The sequence below is a fragment of the Amblyomma americanum genome, chromosome 1, assembly GCF_052857255.1.
Source record: "Amblyomma americanum isolate KBUSLIRL-KWMA chromosome 1, ASM5285725v1, whole genome shotgun sequence".
Classification (NCBI taxonomy): Eukaryota; Metazoa; Arthropoda; class Arachnida; order Ixodida; family Ixodidae; genus Amblyomma; species Amblyomma americanum.
This window is the reverse complement of record NC_135497.1, coordinates 270,667,182-270,686,560: the sequence shown is the minus strand read 5'-3', so window position 1 is coordinate 270,686,560 and position 19,379 is coordinate 270,667,182. Positions and strand designations below refer to the sequence as shown.

The 19,379-nt window shown below is 52.0% G+C and overlaps 1 long non-coding RNA gene across 1 annotated transcript; it reads left to right on the top strand.

The window, feature by feature from the left end:
• The first annotated feature begins 2,457 nt into the window (after positions 1–2,457).
• LOC144097080 (uncharacterized) lies at positions 2,458–14,308 on the top strand. Its single transcript, XR_013306901.1, has 2 exons — positions 2,458–2,633; positions 14,149–14,308. It is a non-coding gene; the product is annotated as an uncharacterized LOC144097080 (long non-coding RNA).
• Positions 14,309–19,379: the final 5,071 nt, after the last annotated feature.

Below are 19,379 nucleotides of genomic sequence, written 5' to 3'. Positions count from 1 at the left end.
GCACGTAACTTGACAACAATGCCAAATTTCGCCGAGCTACAGCGCCAAGGGTAATCACGCTTTCAGAATTCTAAAAACTGATATGGCAATTACTAACGACCAGCTACACATTTCTAATTCCAACTAGGCGCCTAAGACTAAAAGTTAAAAAGGTAATTATTAAAAATTAGCTAGCCTACTTACCCATCCTACTCCTTAAAACGATTCAAAGGGTTTCTGGTGTCCGCCAACAGTGGTAATACTATGCTGAAAAAGACACATTATTACCTAAAAAAAAAACAATTTTTGAGAACGAGTCTTCTCTGAAACACTTGGTATAGCATTCCGGTCCAAGAACCCAGAGTGAGATAGATGGTTAGAGTCCCGGCCTTACAGGTTTTGAACGCTTGTTTGCTGCTCTTTAGGTTTTGATTTTATAGCTTCACTGCTCTGAACGGTGAGGAACGGTCGTTTCATGAACATCTGGAGAGATTCTGCGAGGGTGTGGAAACGAAGAGACGAGCTGTGATGATCCGTGTTTTGGATTGACTGCGAGGCAACTCGAGGCTTCATTCGTGACTTCGTTGATCCCATCTGAAGCCATCTTACGCCCTTAAACACAATATGCTTGAATTTGTGCTGTTTACCTGTTTTTTTTTCGTTCCCTTTATTTCTTTACATTTGAGTAGGGAAAGTACCTGGGCATGATACCCGATTGACCTAATATCTTTTGTTTCATTCTTCATCGTTTTCTGACCTGCGACGACTTCCTGACCATGAGCCAGCTTGACTGCAGCGTGCTTTACGCGGCCTGAGCCCATTCCATGCTTATAAAGAAATCGCAATCTGCCGGACCAAAACTGAATTGTGGAAAGACATTAAAGTTGCGCTTCTATCCGAACAGACGCGCTGCCATATACAAACCGTCTCATGAGAAAACCCATTGTGGTCCACAAATATGATCGAATCTGTCTAGGTCAGTCCACACGCGTGTACACACTCCGCAATTACGCAAGTGGCTCAGCAAGCCGGAAACGCTTGCACGGAACGCGTGCCCGAGCTCAGCGAGCGGGGATTCCCATTGCTCTCGCTTGAAGGCACCTGGAAGTGTGACTTCCCCGCTCAAACGACAGGCCGTACACCTTGGACCCGACGCTCCCATCAGCAGCAAAAAGAAAAAAACAAAGAACGAATGAAAACGCGGCGCTTTGAGAAGTTTCCGCGGAGCAAGCGTGCGAACAAAGAGCGCGGAGGTGGAGGAGCCACGAGTGGGGGGGGGGGGGGGGGGGGGGGGAACAGCGGGTGGAACCGAACCTGGCTTGTTTCAGGCGGGCCCGTTACAAGAGCCAGACCTCCGCCGGGGTTGCGACAAGAGGCGCACCGCAGCGCGCTTCCAGGGCCGATGTGTATCAGGCTGATTTCTTGCGAGCAGCTCCAGCCGCCGTGCTGTCTGTGCGCGCACGCGCCATTTGAAACGGCCGCAGCGGCAGCCGCCACGGAACCCGAAAAAGGGTGATGGAGCGAGTCGTGCACGAGATCGGACGTTTTGGAGCGTCGGGCCCCGCTAGAGCGGCGGCGGGCGGGACGCCAGGTTTTCGTCTGGGCAGGCCAACCCAAACCGCCGAGAGAGGGGGCTCTCAAGAGCGCAGCGGCCGCAGTTCGGGCAGAAGGGAGGGTCTCCGCTTCAGCGGTTTCGCGCAATCTGGCGTTTTGATCGCGACTGCGCGGCCGACTGTGAAGAGGACGGGAACGGCACGGCTGCTTTTCGCTGCGGCGTGTAGCTCACATTTCTCCTATTAGAGAGCGGTCTTGTCCATTCTTTTTCGTCTTGTCATGTCGTAAATAACAGATTCAAGCTCGAAAAGTCTTTAGAGGTAAAAGCTGAGGGGCTAGACGAAGAACGCTTTCAGACGGTAGCAGATTTATTGCCGCCCGCTTTGCAGTTTTCGCAGCCGTCGGAAGTAGCCGAGGAAGAGTGCTTTCTTGGTCTGCTTGTGTCCTATGTATACGTCGACGCATAACACCCTCTCCCGCGGGCGTTAGAAGAGCGGCCCACAGAGATAACTCATCAACTCGGAAATACAGATGGCGTCGCTACGGCTCATTGCTGTATGTGTATTTATGCCTAGAAATCACTGGTCTTGCGTGCAGTCAAATGACCTTGGAACTACAGGGAGGATGCTGGAAGCCAGTAGCTGAATTTTCCTTACTTTATTGGGCATTTCTTCAAGTTTCCCTCCGATTCCGCTTAGTTTCTTCTTATTTTTTGCCCTTCGCGATAACTGACGCTGCCTCTGCCATCGGAAATAACTTTGGAGACTACTACATCTTACTTTTCGCAGCGGCAGCTGTGTACGGCACGTTCGGCAAAATCGTGTTGTTGTCGTTGTCGTCGTCCGCGCTCTCCCACTCCCACCTCTCCCTCTCGACCATCTCGCCTTTTCCGTTTACCTAACTGCATCTGTCATGTAGGAAGCCCGCTACAAGGATGCAAGAGCGACTGCTCGGGACCACGTGTGACTCACGGTCGTGTTTGTCGCACACCGCCTACCTCACGCTACCAGAGCACTGCCCGGAGTCAATTATTAAACGCTCGGACTAGCATTAACATTTTGCTCCACCCCGGGTGCCGTTGCAACTAGCATATCGCAAAGGTAAATGTTCCGTAATTTTTTTCTTTTTCAGCATGCTGTTAGTTTATTTCTCTTTCTCTCTCTCTCTCTCTCTCTCTCTCTCTCTCTCTCTCTCTCTCTCTCTCTCTCTCTCTCTTGTTTTTAGAATTCGCTGCGATGCAATGAATGGGGTTTTGCGGGGCTTTAGACAGTCTATGATCTAACTTATCCCACTATGCTCCGGTCTATCAAATCGCTCAAAACACCAGCACTGCACGACTCTTTCTTTCGAAAGGCACGATGCAGTTCCATGTGCATTTCCGCTGCAATATAGAGCTCCTAATGTCATGCATTAATTACCATGTGATATACTCTTAACTTACAAACTGATTCATTGCATCGTGAGCTCTCCCTCTATAACAGTCACAACTCAATTATGAACACATACATTGCGACCAGCTTCGTCCACCACTTTAGCTGCAACATTCATTCAAATAAATTGCGCATCGTTCTCATTCCCCCCCCCCTTTTTTTTTTTTGCTACAAAGCTGAGGAGCAATTTAGAACAAAATGATACGTCAGAGACGTTGTTTCTTTCATGCAGACAAGCAGTTTGAACACTTGAATTCTAAGTAGAGCAACAAGAACAACACTAATTGGTTCCCATTCTTCTGTATATCACTATTGTTCTTAATTATTGTGTACTCTTTCCTGTATTTATTTCCTGTAGGCAAATATCACATGTGATGTGACTTTGTTCAACTTACGGACACCTCACACAATTCCTGTGCGGAGTTCTGGGGCTATACTCCTTTATAAAACATGTTATTCAAAACCCTGCACTACATGTAAAACATTTTATTTCACAATCGCAGGCCTCTGGACGCTGCATTTACTGACTGCTGGCCATTCACAGAGTGGCAGGAGCAAAAAGCAGTTAGGCGGCGTCCTGTTCGCCGCTCCCAAAGTTCGTACGAGACCGAAACGAAATCTCAACGAGCACAAGAAATTCCTGAAGCACAAAAACACTGCGCTGGATCTTTCGCCGAGCTATACTCTGGAAACGGTGGCACCCGAGCGTCTGAGCACGCGCCCTTCGCGACAGCGCGCGTCCCGAGAGCGTGTGACACCGGGGGCGGCCGCACGTTTTCGGGGGTCCCTTCTTTTTACCACGTGCTCTCCACAACAGCTGGCAGACGGGCTCGGTCCCGACGATGTACGCGCATCAGCGCATGTGGCGAGCCCTAAATCTCCCGTAAAAACGCAACGGGAGGGACCACGACGACGCTATCGATGGGCTGTTTAGGAAAAAGGTGCTTTGCAAACCTATGCTGTCCCTCCTTTGTGGAGCCTATGCGAGCGGCTGTCACGGCGAATTTGTGCTCCCGGCGATACGACTGGGTGAGGCGTGCCTTTTGTCTTCGAGTGCAGCAGCGGAGGCATCAACCTTGTCTCACTCGCACGGGGCAAGGAGGGCGAGTGCAGTGGGGGAGCTTGGAGGGGCGGGTGCGGTCCTCTTATTCCCCGCCGCTCTGGGTCTGTGTATACTCGCGGAGGCGACGCGAAGAATGCGCCTCGGCGACGGGGGCCGCTCCTCCTTAAGGCCGTAACGGCGCAAATGATGGCTGTTCGTGCCAAGCAGGTTTATGTACCTTTTATCCGGCCCCGACGTATTTACGGTCGCCGTTATAAATATATTTTTATTATTACCCCCCTATAAAAAATACGCGATCATAAAATGGGGTTTTATACGCTCCGTGTGTGCAGGGCGCGGCGCGGGACGACGACTGCCGAAGAGAGGAGACCGCGCCCGTACGCACGCCGTCTCTGCGTGCGAGTTGCGTGCAGCGGAACGTCGCAGAGCTGCTAACCAGTTGCGCGAAGACGTGTTCGCGCCATCGCGATGTCCTCTTGGGCCATTGCGTTGCGCATCCTTGGTGAGGGACGCACACTCAGAATATTTGTCCGGAAAACTTGGCAGGCTCTATAGATAACTGCACTTCCGGCGCAAGCAGGGTTCACGGGCCCTATCGCCGCCTAGACAGCTGGACGGCACGTTGCCTAACGTTGGTATTCGCTACTCGTCGCACTGGGCAGGAAGCTGCGAAGGCGGCCCCGTAACCGTACGTCCGGCGCCAGAAAGTAGGCCGGCAGCCGTGCAGTGCAGCTGAGCGAAGCAGCTTCACAACTCCTTCGCTCTCCCGAATGAACCGCAGCGCGGCGCTGCTGCACCGAATTAACGAAATGAGTGTATCGGTGTTCTCGCCGCGAGAGACGTCGCCATCTTCTTCAGCGGAGGTAACGCAAAATGGAGAAGGAGGAGGAGCAGGAAAGGGGCCGCGAAAAGGGGGAGATCGAGGCAGAAAATACCGAAAGAAGCGGACACCACGTGATCTACTCCGAGCCTCGAAATTCGGGCCCCGGCCCTCACGGCAGCGGCGGCCATTACGCGGGACACGTTAACAACTTCGAGATTTACAGCCTGCCCTACCGCTGCCGTTTTTTGCCGCCGCTGCCGCTGTAAGTGGCGGTGGTGGCGCATCGCCTATGGCCTGCTTTTCCTGCCTCTTTTTCTCCCCCCTCCGTCTCTTTGCCCGGCCATCCCGTATATGTAGTGCTGCTGCTGCTTCCGCCACCAGCTCCTGCCTCTGTCGCTCTTTCGGCGAAACGGCCTCCGTTCGGTAAAGCATGCGGCGCCCATAAATTCCTTGCGTTTGCTGCTGCTCCCGCGGCTGCATGCGAAGTGGCGAACCAGAAACCGGCCCCCACCAGGAAAGGCGCCCTCAACACGCGAGGAGACAACTTCCTAGGCGTCTCCTCCCGACACTTCACGGGCTACCCGACTCCACTCCTCACGCCTCCACTCAACGACCAAGAAGAGCAAGCCTACGGCGGCAATAAAGTAGACCGCGTAGCGACTTTAACGACACTTCAACCCCGCCCTCACGTGGCATGCATGATGTGCCTCGGGCCACCGGGAGCTCCGAGTCGCAGTTATATAAGGAGCTGCATATTCTACTGACACCAAGGTCACGACATCGTTTCCCAGGCCACAAAACAGCGCGCTCCCGTTGCCGAGCGGCGACATCTCACTGCCAGCGGCGACTGCCCCTCGGTGCTGTTCGATGAGAACTGCGTGTAGTAGTTCTCATCGAACAGCACCGAGGGGCAGTCACTACACGCATGACGTGTTTTCCCGACACTCTGTGCGAAAAAGAAGACGGTAGCCGAGAAACGCGTCATGAGCCAGAATGAGCTTTGGAAGTCCCAACCACGAAGCTCGAATTTCACGCGGCTGCTTGAGCCAGCGTGAGGCAGCTGTTACAGCCATTGAACATTCCAAAGTAACGACCAAGATTGGAACTTTTCATATGAGTTACTTCACTTGCAGAGCTCTATAACAAACATGTTTCAGGCTTGGCCTGATCGGTAGGAGAGTAGGAGTCTTATCGTCCCGTCTGTAGGTCTTCTAATCAATGTCGTTATCTCCATTGCTGATGCGCCAACGTCAACCACTGCGTATAGTTCCGAGGGACGCTGAGGGACGGACGGACGGGCCGACAGACAGACAGACAGACAGACAGACAGACAGACAGACAGACAGACAGACAGACAGACAGACAGACAGACAGACAGACGGACGGACGGACGGATGGATGGATGGATGGATGGATGGATGGATGGATGGATGGATGGGGACGGACGGACGGACGGACGGACGGATGGACGGACGGACGGACGGACTCATTTCTGAATCTTATTTCCAATCGTAATGCTCTATCTCTCCCACTTAGCAGTTAACGAACATCCTCTTATTTCCAACTTGTGCAAATTAACTAACCCTTGAGAAATTTTAGATCCTGTCCATCCACATTCTCTCAGATTCCCGCGTTCACTCTGCCTGCACAGGGTCTTATATCGCATTTGAATATGCTGCTATTGTCCGTAAGGGAAGCCGCACCTGCCGTGGTGGCGCAGTGCATGATACGGCATTTCGCTATATTACCCCCCCCCCCCCCCCCCCCCCCCCCCAAGCAAGAGCAACTGCAAAACCCAAGTGAAACTTTGGCACATAAAATTAAGTTACTATAGGACAAGAAGACATCAGAAGAACATAAATTTATGCAATTGTGTCTTTTTTTTTTTCATTGCGCTACTTGAATTTGTTTGGTCGTCAGGCTTAACTCAAGGTAAACGTGAGGATTTGGGCATCCTGCAAATTCGCAGGTTTCCCATAACCTGCACGCATGACCTCCGACATGCAGAAAGCGCGCTACTTCGTTGTGAAAGGTATGACAAAAATAAGCCGCGACACCCAGTTTTACTTTCTGCGACGCGGCAACAGATACGGCACAATCAGAGCCCCTGGATTGCTTCTGATCAAAAGCGTGGGGGTGAAGAATAACAACAATAAAACGAACTTAACGTAGTCTCCATTAAAATTAAGAGAGTCGGCAGCACCACTTAGTAATTAGTCGATAAATCGACGCTAGAGCCTCGCTAATTGGAGGACGGTCTGCTTACCGCTGTTTCGAAATCCAATAACGCTCCTTGCGAAACGAGCTGTTTTCGGTTTTTTTTTTTCTTCACGCACTCGCTTCACTCTTGGTTTTTCATGGCATCGTTTCTTTCATTTCTTATTCAGAGAATAAAAGCTTCTTACCTGCTGTGAAATAAGGGTTCAGATGGTTTCGTTATTATTTCATTTTTCAGCGGCGGGTGATACGAAGCAGATCAGCATATTTGCTGCGCGGCTCAGCCCTAGCGTACAGCCCCCAGCGATACAATATCTACTTAGTTGTTTTTTTTTTTCTGAAGCAACCTGGCTATCCATGGCAACCAATGCACACGTGAGGATTGTGCATGTTTATTAGCGACAATTACTGTCAGTGCATTCGCGCAGTGTGAGCAACTCCGCCATTCAGGAATTAAATTAGCCGGCAACCCAACTTTCCGATTAGCTTACTTCCACTGGCACCCCAGCTTCTCGATTAGCTTATCGCGCAGCCACCGTGTTTCTCGCTTCCTCTCAATTTTTCAATTAATAACTTCTAAAGAAACCAGAAGAAAAGTCTGAGTGGGCTACCGTAAAACGATAAGGTGTTTTCTTCTATTAAATTTGCGAGCTCTCACTGGTCACAAAGCTTTTGTTCGTTATTTGCGCGTTGTCCACCTCATCTGGGCATCGTTCAGGTGCCTTGTGTTGTACGTGAGACGATATGAGATTCGCGCGTAATCGGGCCTTAACGATGCAGGGCGAATGCGGTAACCTTATCGAATACTATTATATAGGCTGTTGCTATAGCCAAAGCGATGTTATCCCTGTGTAGGCAGGGGTTTCGTTATAGTATGTGCAGTGGCGCACATAACTCAAGGTATGTTGAGCTAGCATGCAGCGTGAGTCCGCTGTCCAAGTTTTCTTGCACGGAATTCAACTACAATGTGATATGGCTGTGGAAGCTACAGCTGCACAGCCTCATTCCATGTATCGCGTTATTCGTTTTTCGGAAGATGCCCGACACTCTAGGGAATGCTGCAAAATTCGTCTGGTGACCAGAAAACTGGTTTTAACGAACCCGACCGCGGCGGCTGCGTTTCGATGAGGCAAAACGCTAAGGCGCCCGTTGTACTGTGTGTGCGACGTCAGTATACACGTTAAAGATCCCCAGGTGGTCGAAATTATTCGGAGCCCTCCACTACGGCACATCTTTCTCTCTTTTTTTCACTTCCTTATTTATCCCTTACCTTATGGCGAAGTTCAGGTGTCAACCGATATGTGAGACAGATACCGCGCCATTTTCCTTTCCTCCAAAACCTTTTTTTTTAAGCACGTGCACGACACAGGTGCGATCTGTTTCCATGGGGCGCCATCTTCGTATCCGAAGTGGCAGGTGCGCGCTTAACAGCTGCCGTCATCTATCGCTTGCACCTGTCACCAACATGAGCCCCGCATGCTCACTATACTCGGATGCAACCGAAGAACAAAGTGGCAGATGCCCCTCAAAGGTGGCCATACCACGACGTCATCAGAATCGGTCGACCGTCGATGCCATTGGCTGGAGGGGCTCTTTTGAGGGTCATCTGCAGCTTCGTTCTTGAGTTGTATCCGACTATAGAACGCATGGTTTTTTAATCAACCAGTGGAGCTCGGGAGAGGTCCCGGCAGGGGAGAAGCGCTCATGCGCAGAACGCTGCATGTGTGAAAAGGGCGAATTCGACCACCGACGCAATGGTCTCAGGAAACTACACACAAAACTGTGCCATCCACCTGCTGCTCAAAAAGTACGTTGCCCATGTAGGCCTCAGCCACAATGGATAATATTTAGTGCATGGATCCATTGCCGGAGCTATATATTTCCGAAGTAATGCATGACACACCTTGTGGTCTCACTGGTAAAGGTGTGAATCTTTCTTAATGTATACGTCTTCCGTTATCACCATGGACCATTATTACACTGGTGGTTCATTTGTCATTTGGCTCGATTCCATTCGCCTGTTTAACCATGTGGGTAAGCAGTTGCTCTTCTCGCCTAGACTGGTTGCAGCTGCCCGTCCTCTGTTTACAGAGACTGGGTATCATGTAGTGCTCATTGTGAATTCCAGTCGCTGAGTTCCACAGAAATTTAGCAAATGTCAAAATAAACGCCCGTCGCAATGTACGCTCGTATATATGAGGCTGCGCTGAAGTCTGTGCACATCGCCGAGCTTGGCGGCAAATGAAAGTACGCATCATTATTACACTCGGCAAAGAGGTAATGATCAATGACATCTGTGACATTGACCAAGCCATCAGGAATGTTGACTTAATTGCCGGCAGTGGTGAAGGCAGCGATTGAAGATATTTTGCGCGTTGCCCGTTTAGGCAACTAAAGTTGCGGGATAGTCGGGCCGAAACCGGCGAGGCGGGAGCGTTGGAGCGCTCCAACTGCAACGGACCTCATTGTGACTTGTCTAAAGATGGCGTATCGGTAACAAGAAAACTTGCCGTTATCAAGCAAATGGTGCGAGAACTCTTTGCACCGCGAAGTCACCGCGACAGTCAGGAGACGGCGCTTGCGCCGCGGGAGGCCGTCAAGAGGGGCTGTTAGGGACCTCAAGCATAAGCATCACCCGACAGTATCTCCTGCTAAGCCTGCTCTCTCACCGCTTCATTTGATCGTGTCGCAGACTTCGGTAATCCGCAGCGGAACCGGAAGCGCTGGAATCGTCGTGTGCTAAAGCATGAACGGCGCTGCTCAAGCACTCCAGCGGAACCTCGGAGTGACCTCGCATCATCGAGCTCGACGTCATCTCGACGGAGAGTATAAAGTCGCACTGTCCATGTGCTTATAAGTACTCCAGTGCCGTAAAACATGAGATCGCATCATGGAGCTCAATCTCTGCTTCTTATAAGCTCCCAGATCAAATCCCGAAAGTCGTGGTCATGGTGGTGAGATAAATTACAGACTCCAATAACTAGAATCGGAAGGCAAGTCCTGGACGCTCCCAGTCTATAGATATAAGGTCCTGAGTGAACCATGGTTTTTAGTTAAAAGGGTGTAGACACTAATTTTCAAACTCAAACGAAGATATGATTTGTTTCATGGACGTAAGGAGATGCCTTCTAGCAAGTTGCAGTTGCAGGCGTCGAGTGGCCCATAATTTAATATGATTTTGAAAGTTGTCCGAGGAGCCGCTCGGCATTTCGACCCACATCGATTGACGTCAGGGTGCACTTGCCCCAATTATTGTGACGTCAGCGATCCCAGTGGTTGTTCACAGGAATAACCAGTGCTTACGGCGACGCCGACGTCATCAGTATTGTGGAGATCCTGGTCGGCGTGTCGACCGTGACGTCAAGGTGCACCTCAGCGCTGGCGCCGACCGAGGCTGAAACTGCATGCACAAAATCGCTTGTAATTAATTATCAACGCTGCGCACTGCTGATTTTAGCTCATTTTAGTAATTACTAATCCCGTAGGCCTCTCTCAAGGCAAAAAACAGACACCGAAAAACTTTGTTAATAAGGTGCATTGCTGAGCTAGTTGGTACATTTTTTAATGATTGCAGCGTCGTCTCTGTCTGTGTGTTCCTTCGTTGTCGCTGTTGCTTCTCTGCTGTAGTTTATCTTTAAATAGTTTGTGTATCGTCACTTTAAGCTGGTTTCAGGAGGAATTCCGAAACACTGCGATTTTTAAAAGCCAGATACTTGAGCGATCGCCGCCTGTAGACAAACCTGTGAGCGTTACTTTATTTTTTTAGCTTATATTTGCCATGACGTACCGATGTCCATGGTCACATCCGGTGGACACGACAGACAAATTTTCAGTCCTCCTTCTCTCTTCGTTTACACACCCTTAATTGCACTCCCCATGTGCGTGGCTCTAAATCACTCATTTTGCGTGCTTCAACTCCTTGCCTTTCCTTTCTTCTATCTCTAGAAATAGGACGACACTACTAGTTGTAACTAACACATGACAACTTTTTGGAAATGGCAATTGGCGTTGGTAAATCAAGGCCCGAATTCGGGAAACTGTGCGCACCTTAAGATGGACCCTTACAGTCTGGCGCCTCACCCATCGTACGTTATACAGATTATATGACAATTTCTGAGGTCACGGCCGCCAGCAAGCCAAGAACAATTATGACGTGCGAACAGCCTTCCGAATCAGCCGCTGACTTCCTGAGGACAACTGCACTTTTCACGACGCTGGTTAATTTTGGAGGGGCATACTTTGTACGGCGGTGGATTCTGCATGCCCATTAAGACAGGAAAGTGCGCGTTGTCGCTCACGGTGTATAGGGGTTCCAGATGAGCTAACTTCTTCCAAGAATATGGGCTGTCAAGCATTAGAATTAGTGCTTCCGCTAATGCTTTATTTTGCATAGCGCAGAGCCAGAGAAAAAAGATGCGCAGTGAAGCTGAGGGCGGGGCTTACGTCCAGCGTGCAGACGCTGATTATCAGACGTCATCCTTCCCATGTGGCTTCACGTCTCTGAGTGCTACGGGTGTACTGCCTGTCTAGGTATACAGAGAGCAAAGCAAGCCTTGACTCTCCGCCTCCGAAAGGCACTTCCCGCGGCCTCGTTGACGTCAGGCACCTCTAGACTAGCGCAGCCCGCATGCGTGAAGATGCGCGGTAGTCCACCACCCACGCGGGGCGAGCGCGCGCTGTTCTGCGGCGTCAATCTTGGAGCGCCTCGCACGTCGACCCCTGAGTGCGCCGCGTGACGTGCGCAGCCTTTAACGCGCGCAGAGCCCGCTGCGTGCAGGCCGCCGTTCCGCGGGCGTAATCGGCCGGCCCGCTCCGGAGGTGGCGGAGCTGGCGGCTCCGACAGCCTGCCACCGGGCTCGGCGGGGAACGTGTCGGCCCGCCGCCGGAGAAACGAATGTCTCGCCGCGCGCCCACCCTGCTTAACCCCCGTCATCCTTCCTCCCCGCGGTGGCTGCGGGGAGCCGCCGGGCCGGCCGCGCAGAGCACACACGCACGCACCGGCATTAGTGGTCGGCCGCGAATCAAGTTGACCCGCGGCTGACCCGCTTCGTTTTTCAAACCCGGGGAAGCCCACGCACGCACGCAGCGGGAGCGGCAGCGCCTGTGTACATGCGGGCTGTCCGCCGCCTGACGCATTGTTGAGCGCCTCCCGAAGCATCCTTGCGCGCCCTTCGACGCTTTCCTCGCGTCAGCCGACCGGCCACCGCGAGACAGACGCAATCAGTCTGGGGCCCGTGCAGCTGCCTTGCGTGCTCATGAATTAGTGCCGCATGCAGTGCACGCGTCGCGACCATTTATCACCGGCGCTTTGCAGGTGGACACGTACACCTTGCTGCGCGCGTATCAGTATCCCCATCGGTCTGTGAGTGTTCAGAAAGTATTAAAGCTGGAGGCAAACTTCAGGTCGCTGTGTACAACTTTTCGGATGTGCTTACCAGACTCACACGCCAAATGACGCTTCCTATACATTTGCCAGATATGTCTACTAAATGCCGCACTCTCTTAAAGGGCTTACTGCTCCTTTGTACTAACGATCGCTTGGGAACACAAGCGGACCGACCACGTCAGAAGGGTACGGTAAGAAGGAGGAAAAAGTTGTATATCAGAGCTAATACCGCACCAGGAGCTTTTATTTTCTTCTTGACTCAAGCACACCTGGAGTATGTTCACATAATCATACAGAGTATGCACTGACTTAGGGACCTCATTTTTAGCCTTTCCTTTCAGTCTGCATCTTTTCCAGAGGTATCAACGTGTGGCGGTGCCACCGTGTCCTGTTTTCCTAGCATCTGAGTTAAAATGCGCATGTCACTAGTTGTTACGGAATGCTTTCTTCTTACTTATACCAGTACTTTTCTTCGAGGCAACTTCGTAAGGGAGTGAAATTTGCAAGCTGGTGGCGCCTGATTCTGCGGACTGTTCGCTGCATGCTTCTAAACGCGGTGCACAGGAATGACTGAGGATCGAACAGCGCATGTGAAAAACAGCTTCTATTTACAATACGCTAGCATGAACGACATTTTGTGCTTAGCTGCCTATTCTGTCTCTGTGACAGTGATTCGATACTCCCGTAATATGTAGAACAACTAAACAGAAGCGATAAATGTGCGGCGCCATGTCCCGTGCCTTCCTTAGTCGAAAAGAAGCATGCAGCTGCGCAGATACCGATTCTACTGAAAGATTCAACATAGCGGTCGACCTAGAATGACAAGATTGTTATTTTGCTATAGAGTTCAAAGCGGATTCGCAGTCACGTATTTTCTGAGAAGTGCTCCTTCGGTCAGCCGCGCAGCACACAGGTTCGAAATTGATTGCCAAAGGTTGGAAACATGTATATAAAATTTATTTCATCTAAAGGGGGACTCATGTGGGGCGCGCCTGACAAAAAGATCGTGATTTGGACGAGAATATGGGCTATTAAAGGCGCCGCCAGGAACGATATCACCTCATGTACGCTGTACGCTCGCTACTGTATTCGCGGACGGGGAATGTCGACCCGTGTAGTTTTGTGGCGCGCCTTGAAACCCCCCGAAGGGCGCGGCCCCTTCGGGGGGTTTAAAGGCGGCCAAAATCACGGGTGATCTGGAATAAAAGTAGCGAAAAGAGTAGAATTGGAAAAGTTAACGTTCGTAAGCTGAGGTTAGGTCAGCTTACAACAAGCGAAAGCCGTCCGATAAAAAAGTAAGGGATCGAACGTTGGTTTCCCTTGGCTCAAACACGTGAACGAAACACGGACACTGGGGTTAAGATTTAAGAGAGAGAGAGAGAGAGAGAGAGAGTGCGCCGCCGTAATTCTTTCCTGCGACGATCTGGCTGGCGGACACTGGTCCAGGCGCTGTCATGGCAATACGATAACCACGCCGAAACAACGCACGAAATATGTTCCTTCGGATGCCGCTAGTAGCCGCGGGGAATTTCGCCTTAATGTCAAGAGCATGAGATTGTTTTGTTCCCTCTTGTTTCTAGACCCCGACGTTTTTCCCGTGTTCTTTGCAATGGAGGTTGTTTGTAACTATAGGTTGACCGTGAGTAATACAGAAACATGTTTTCCTTTCACTCTCTCTCTCTCTATTTCTTTTCAGAGACGCCTAGAATGACCTCAAGTTAGCCGCTTGCGCGTTTATGCGTCGTCTATGCCGAAGGTCGACGCCGCAACTACGCCCGGGAATGCATGTGCGCCACCATGTGTCACCATATGAAAGAAGTGTGAATTTTTATGAAATAAAAATATGCCTTATGGGATCGCGAGCCCTCACTTAGCTTTTCTCATGCTTTATCTCTCTCATGACTACTTGCACGTTGCGTTAATTACTCAGCAATGAGTCGCGGTTTTTATCGATAAGACGCAGGATATTTTCCAGTCCATGCGTGCCATAATGGAAGTGGCGAGAACAGTGAGAAACGAGAAATAAAACAACAAACAGTAGATTTTCGCCCTAGAGCGTCTCTTGTGACAGCCAGCGTGAACAAAAAGAAGGCCTGAAGAGGCGCAGAAGCAGCATATATCCACCGCGACGCTTCCAAGCTGTCTCCTCCTTTCCTTCCTCCCCCTCCTTCGCTGCGCTGCCCACACGTTCTTTTCACACGGGAATGGTCTCTTCTGGCGACGAGTGTTTGCGCTACCTTCCCGGGCAATTTCGAAAGATCGTTTGAGCAGCTTCACTCGCCGACAGCGTGCCTCCAAAGCGCCGCTGTCAGCCGCTACGCAAACACGCTTCGAAAAAAGAAGAGGAACGCGCGACATCCACACAGCGCGAGAGAGCCAGATAGACGGGCCAAAGAGGAGAGGAAGAAAAAAAGCGAGTTAAGAGAGGCTTTGGCGAGACGTTTATGAAAGGGCCCGAGCGCAATTTGGTACCCGGACGCCGCGGCTCCGCCACCGCTTCCATTCAAGCTGTCTAAGATGTCAGCCGCACACGTTTCTGCGTAAGCGCCGGCTCGCGTGTTGCCTTCGTCGCTGGCGCGCGGGGGCCGATCCGGCGCATTTGCATGTGAAACGCGTAAAACACGCGTAAAACACGCTTCCCTGCAGGACGTCAGTTTCCAGTCATTCCCCGGCTCCGCCGCAGTTTTCCTGCCGCCGACGTCGCGCTACTCCGACCCGCCGTGAGGCGCGCGCGTCTTGGGTTCCACGTAACTCCCCCTTTCTCGTTCCGTGCTTGTTTGGTTCGCTTCTTTTTAGCGCCACGTCGAGGCGCGCGCTGCTCGGCTGCAGGCAAACGCGCGTGATGCAAAACGTCGTCACGCGTTTCGAGTTGCACTGCGGGATGCGGACGACGACTGCGGCAGATGCTTCGCGAGAGGAAAACAAAACGTCGGGAGAAGAGCGCTTCTAGTTGGCGCGGCGACGCCAAAAGAAGCCGTCAAGACGTGGGAACGGTAGGATGCGAGGAGGAGGACCTCCAGCGGCGATTGCGGCACTCAAATCACTTCAAATTGAACGAAACAGTTTTGGCTCCCCGCGCGCGGAACTTTTGACAGCTCTCGAACGGTCGCAGCGGGGCGTCAACCCGCGGCGACCGCTCTCCCGGTGAGCGCCGACCGCGAATGAAGGCGCCAAATGAAGCGGCTCTTGTTCCCCTCTCAGCGCCGACCGACACCCAGCGGCGGCGGCAGAAGCGGCGTTTACGCGCCCTGTTATTGTACCTTGCATGTGCGCACCGGCCGGCTGGTCCGTTCGCCTGGGAAGACGCGCCGCGGACTCGGGGCGCGCGTGTGGTACATATGTATGCGCGGCTGCTGCGTGCCTTTCGCGAGCCGCGCTTTGTTGGCGTAAACAAAAGGAGCAGAACAGGGCCCCCTTCTATTCGTGTGCTAAACCGAACGGCGTGGCGTGTTGCATGCGCGCTCCTTCATTGTGCGCGCGTTCGCCTTGTGTGTGCAGCTCTGAGCGGAACGCACATACATTCAAACGCCCGGAAGGCCCACTGTTCTTTTTGCAATTTCTTGCGGGCCGAAAAGGAAGGGGGGCGATTGTTTCGCTTTCGAGTTCCGATGCGCGAACAGCGACGGCAGGGGGCGGGAGCGCCTGCGTGGACGGCTCCCGTCGATTCGACCGGCACGACCTCCATTGTGGAGAGCGTTTAAAGCAGTGGTACCGCGTGTTTGACGTTGTTATTAGCCATTGTGCGCGAGCGAAAGTCCGTTTCTCGTTACTGCCAGGTTGCATCTACCTCAATGTACATCACACGGAACATGCTGCGCACCCCTCGCTGCCCCCTTGACGCCAGAGAGTGGCGGGACCTGGAGAGATACTGGGAGGCCCTAGGAAATCAAAAGCTGTTGAGCGCATCCTTATAAGGAGAGGGTTGTGACTGCAAATCAAGGTGCTCTGTCATGGCCGACGCGCAGGGGGTCGACTCGTTTTGTTCACTGGCGCGGTGAACGGTTTTTTCAAGGTGAGCCAGAGTGTTGCGCTGTGTGACCCACTGTTTGCACTCTGCGTGAGGGGTGCCCACTGGCTACGCGGGACACTTTCGATGAGTGGCGCACGACGGACGAGGGCCGCCCGTGAGAAATGGTTTCGCCAAACGCGTGCACTCGGCTGCGCTTGCGAAACGGTGCGCGTACTCGCTCCGATGTCGTGTCGAAACAGGATGTCCATTGAGAATGACTGAGTGCACCTGTGCTCGCTCGCATACGCGCGCAGGAAACCTTGACTTGAATGTGCACTCGGTGTTCCGTCATTGCCCGCTCGTAAGACATGTTACTTTTTCTACATGGATGTAGGACGCGGAGACTGCTTTACGATTATTATGATGTCGACGCGTAGATTGGTTTATTGCCGTGGTTTAACAGAGGCTCTTTCTGTTCTTTCTAAACCAGTCCGTAATACGAAGCATGTATTTCCCGAAGCTGCATCACGGTGTAGCAGAACTCTCTTTTCACCAACACCGCTCTTCACATTTCTCACTCCCAGCAGAAGGGAACCTGCGCTGAAGTTTTCAGGCATGCGCGGCTAGGCAGTCCCTGTTCAGTGTTATAAAATGGTCGCTCATACAAGGGACCCTTAGCATAGCGGCGCGCACTGCCACCCGTATACCGCTTACCACCTTGCGGCGCACGCGCTGATAGGTCCCGACGCGGCACATGTGCGCGCAGCTGACCGGCACCTAGCTAGCGCCACCTAGCGCCTTCATTGCGATCTGCTCATGCGCACTGGAGGCGCGTGGTTTCGGTAGGCAAACTATAGCGGTGGCGGCAGACGCACGCTGAAAGTCTACTACTTCCGCCCGCTATAGGCGACCTGCGCTGAAGTTTGCCAAGTCGACCGCAGTGCCGTAACACTGCAGCCTATAGTGTGCGAAGCAAACATTTTTGGCGCAGACATAGTGCTCTTTCCCGCCACCTGCCTCCACTTATATGGGGAAGAGCTTCCGCGCTATGCCCAAGACACACGTGGCGTGCGTCAGCCAACTTGGCTACGTTGGGAGCACGTAGGCAAGGAATGTTATCAGCCTATGTAGAGCCAAGGGCCACATAAACTCGCTACTGTATACGCAATGCGCTCGTTCCGCTTTCCGGCATCGGACTATGCATTCGATATAGTGCGCGCAGAGCCCTGCATTACGGCACTATTCATTAACTCCTGTTTGAATCCGCTAATCTTTTCGTCAGACACAGATGTTTAGTTGAAACTGCACTTAATGATGCCGGAATGCGACGCAACCAAGAGAGTGGAACCAGGCATGTAAGATATTAGTCGTCGCAAGCTGCAGCTTGCCATTCGCTGTGCATATGAAGCATAAAATGCCGTCGAACTTACATATTTCCCATATCAGCTTAGCAGAAAATTTGGTCCACACAAGTGTAAGGTGTTGGAGCTTGAAGAAACGTCGCTAAATGAGCCTGGCAGCTAGTGGCAGCCACGAGGTGAAGGGACCCTCTCAGCACTGGCCCTTGCCACTGGTCATCGGACTGGTTTGAATAGTAATTAATACGAGGTAAATTTAGGTCACAGTTGTGACACGTAGCTCGGCGACTGCACTAGGTCTAACACCCCGGAGACCGGCAAATCATGCAGCTGCGTCACAACGGGCCCGTGTAGGCAACACCAAGCCGACCTGACTTGTATATGAGGGAGTCGTGAAAATCAGAGTGTAGAGTGCAATTCCGAGGAACCGAAATAGAAACTGAGGTTAGAAAAGGTGTATGTAATTATATATTGAACTCGTCTTATGTTGTCAACGTTCTTGTGGCCAATGAAGGGACCGTCATTTGTCACACTAAAGTCTATACCTGAAAAAATCGCATCTGCACTCCTTTAAATGGGATATAATGCGGAGAAGAGCTCGGTATGGCAACTATGCATGTGGTTGCAACTCCATAACTTCTTGAGGCCAGCTGAACGCACAACCGAGTGTACAACGTCAGGTATTTGACAAGGCTGTCAGCCACCTCTCTAAAAGAGAAAAAATTCCGCGAGCGTTGTTACGCTTCTGCTGCACAATATCTATATAACACGCGTGGAATTTTTATTCTACAGCGATGGTTGTCGGTGATTTTTGTCAACCCACGGCGTCATTGGTTACGCTTTTCGCACATCGCACCATCGACCCGCCGCCCTCTCAATCGCGGTGCTACCAGCGCCGGTAGGCTCCCGCCGCAGTGGCTAAGTGGTTATGGCGCTCGGCTACTGAGCTGGAGTACCGGGTTCGAACCCGGCCGCGGCGACCGCGATTCGATGGAGGCCAAGCGAAAAGGTTCCCGTGTGCTGTGCGATCTCAGTTAAAGGGGCTGTGAAGGGGCTCTAATGAAGTTTCCGCATGCCTGGGATATTGAAGCACGCCACTTCACGAATAGTGTCCAGCAAGGATTTTTTAAATGCGCTTTGTAGAAGCTGAGTTATCTGCAGTTAAAATTTGAATCTCATCGTCTTCACGCCTTTCCCTCTCCTCTCGTCACTTTTTGCACGCTGGAAGGTAGGCGCTCCTTCGCCGACCTCCCTCTGGGAACGGAGCTTCCCGACCCGCAGGAGCTAAGCGGCTTATTGGCCGCGGCCACGGTAGCTGCCTGACGTCTGCAAGAATCTAGCCAATGGCCACTTCTCACCATGTCTACGCAGATACGGGGGACGGAGAAGGGCGCGAGCATGAAAAAGTCGTCGGGAAGGGCTCGCCAACTTTGACGCGTGATCGCGGGTCGTCTGCTGCGTGTAGAAGAGTATTATTTGGCTTCGGTTTTCATGGCAACACAGTGCCGTGATTAAGTGAGTTAATGTGCTATCCTCGGAAGGCGTTTCAGAGCCCCTTTAAAGATCTTCAGGTGGTCGAAATTTATTCAGAGCTCTCCTCTACGGCACGTCTTTCTTCTT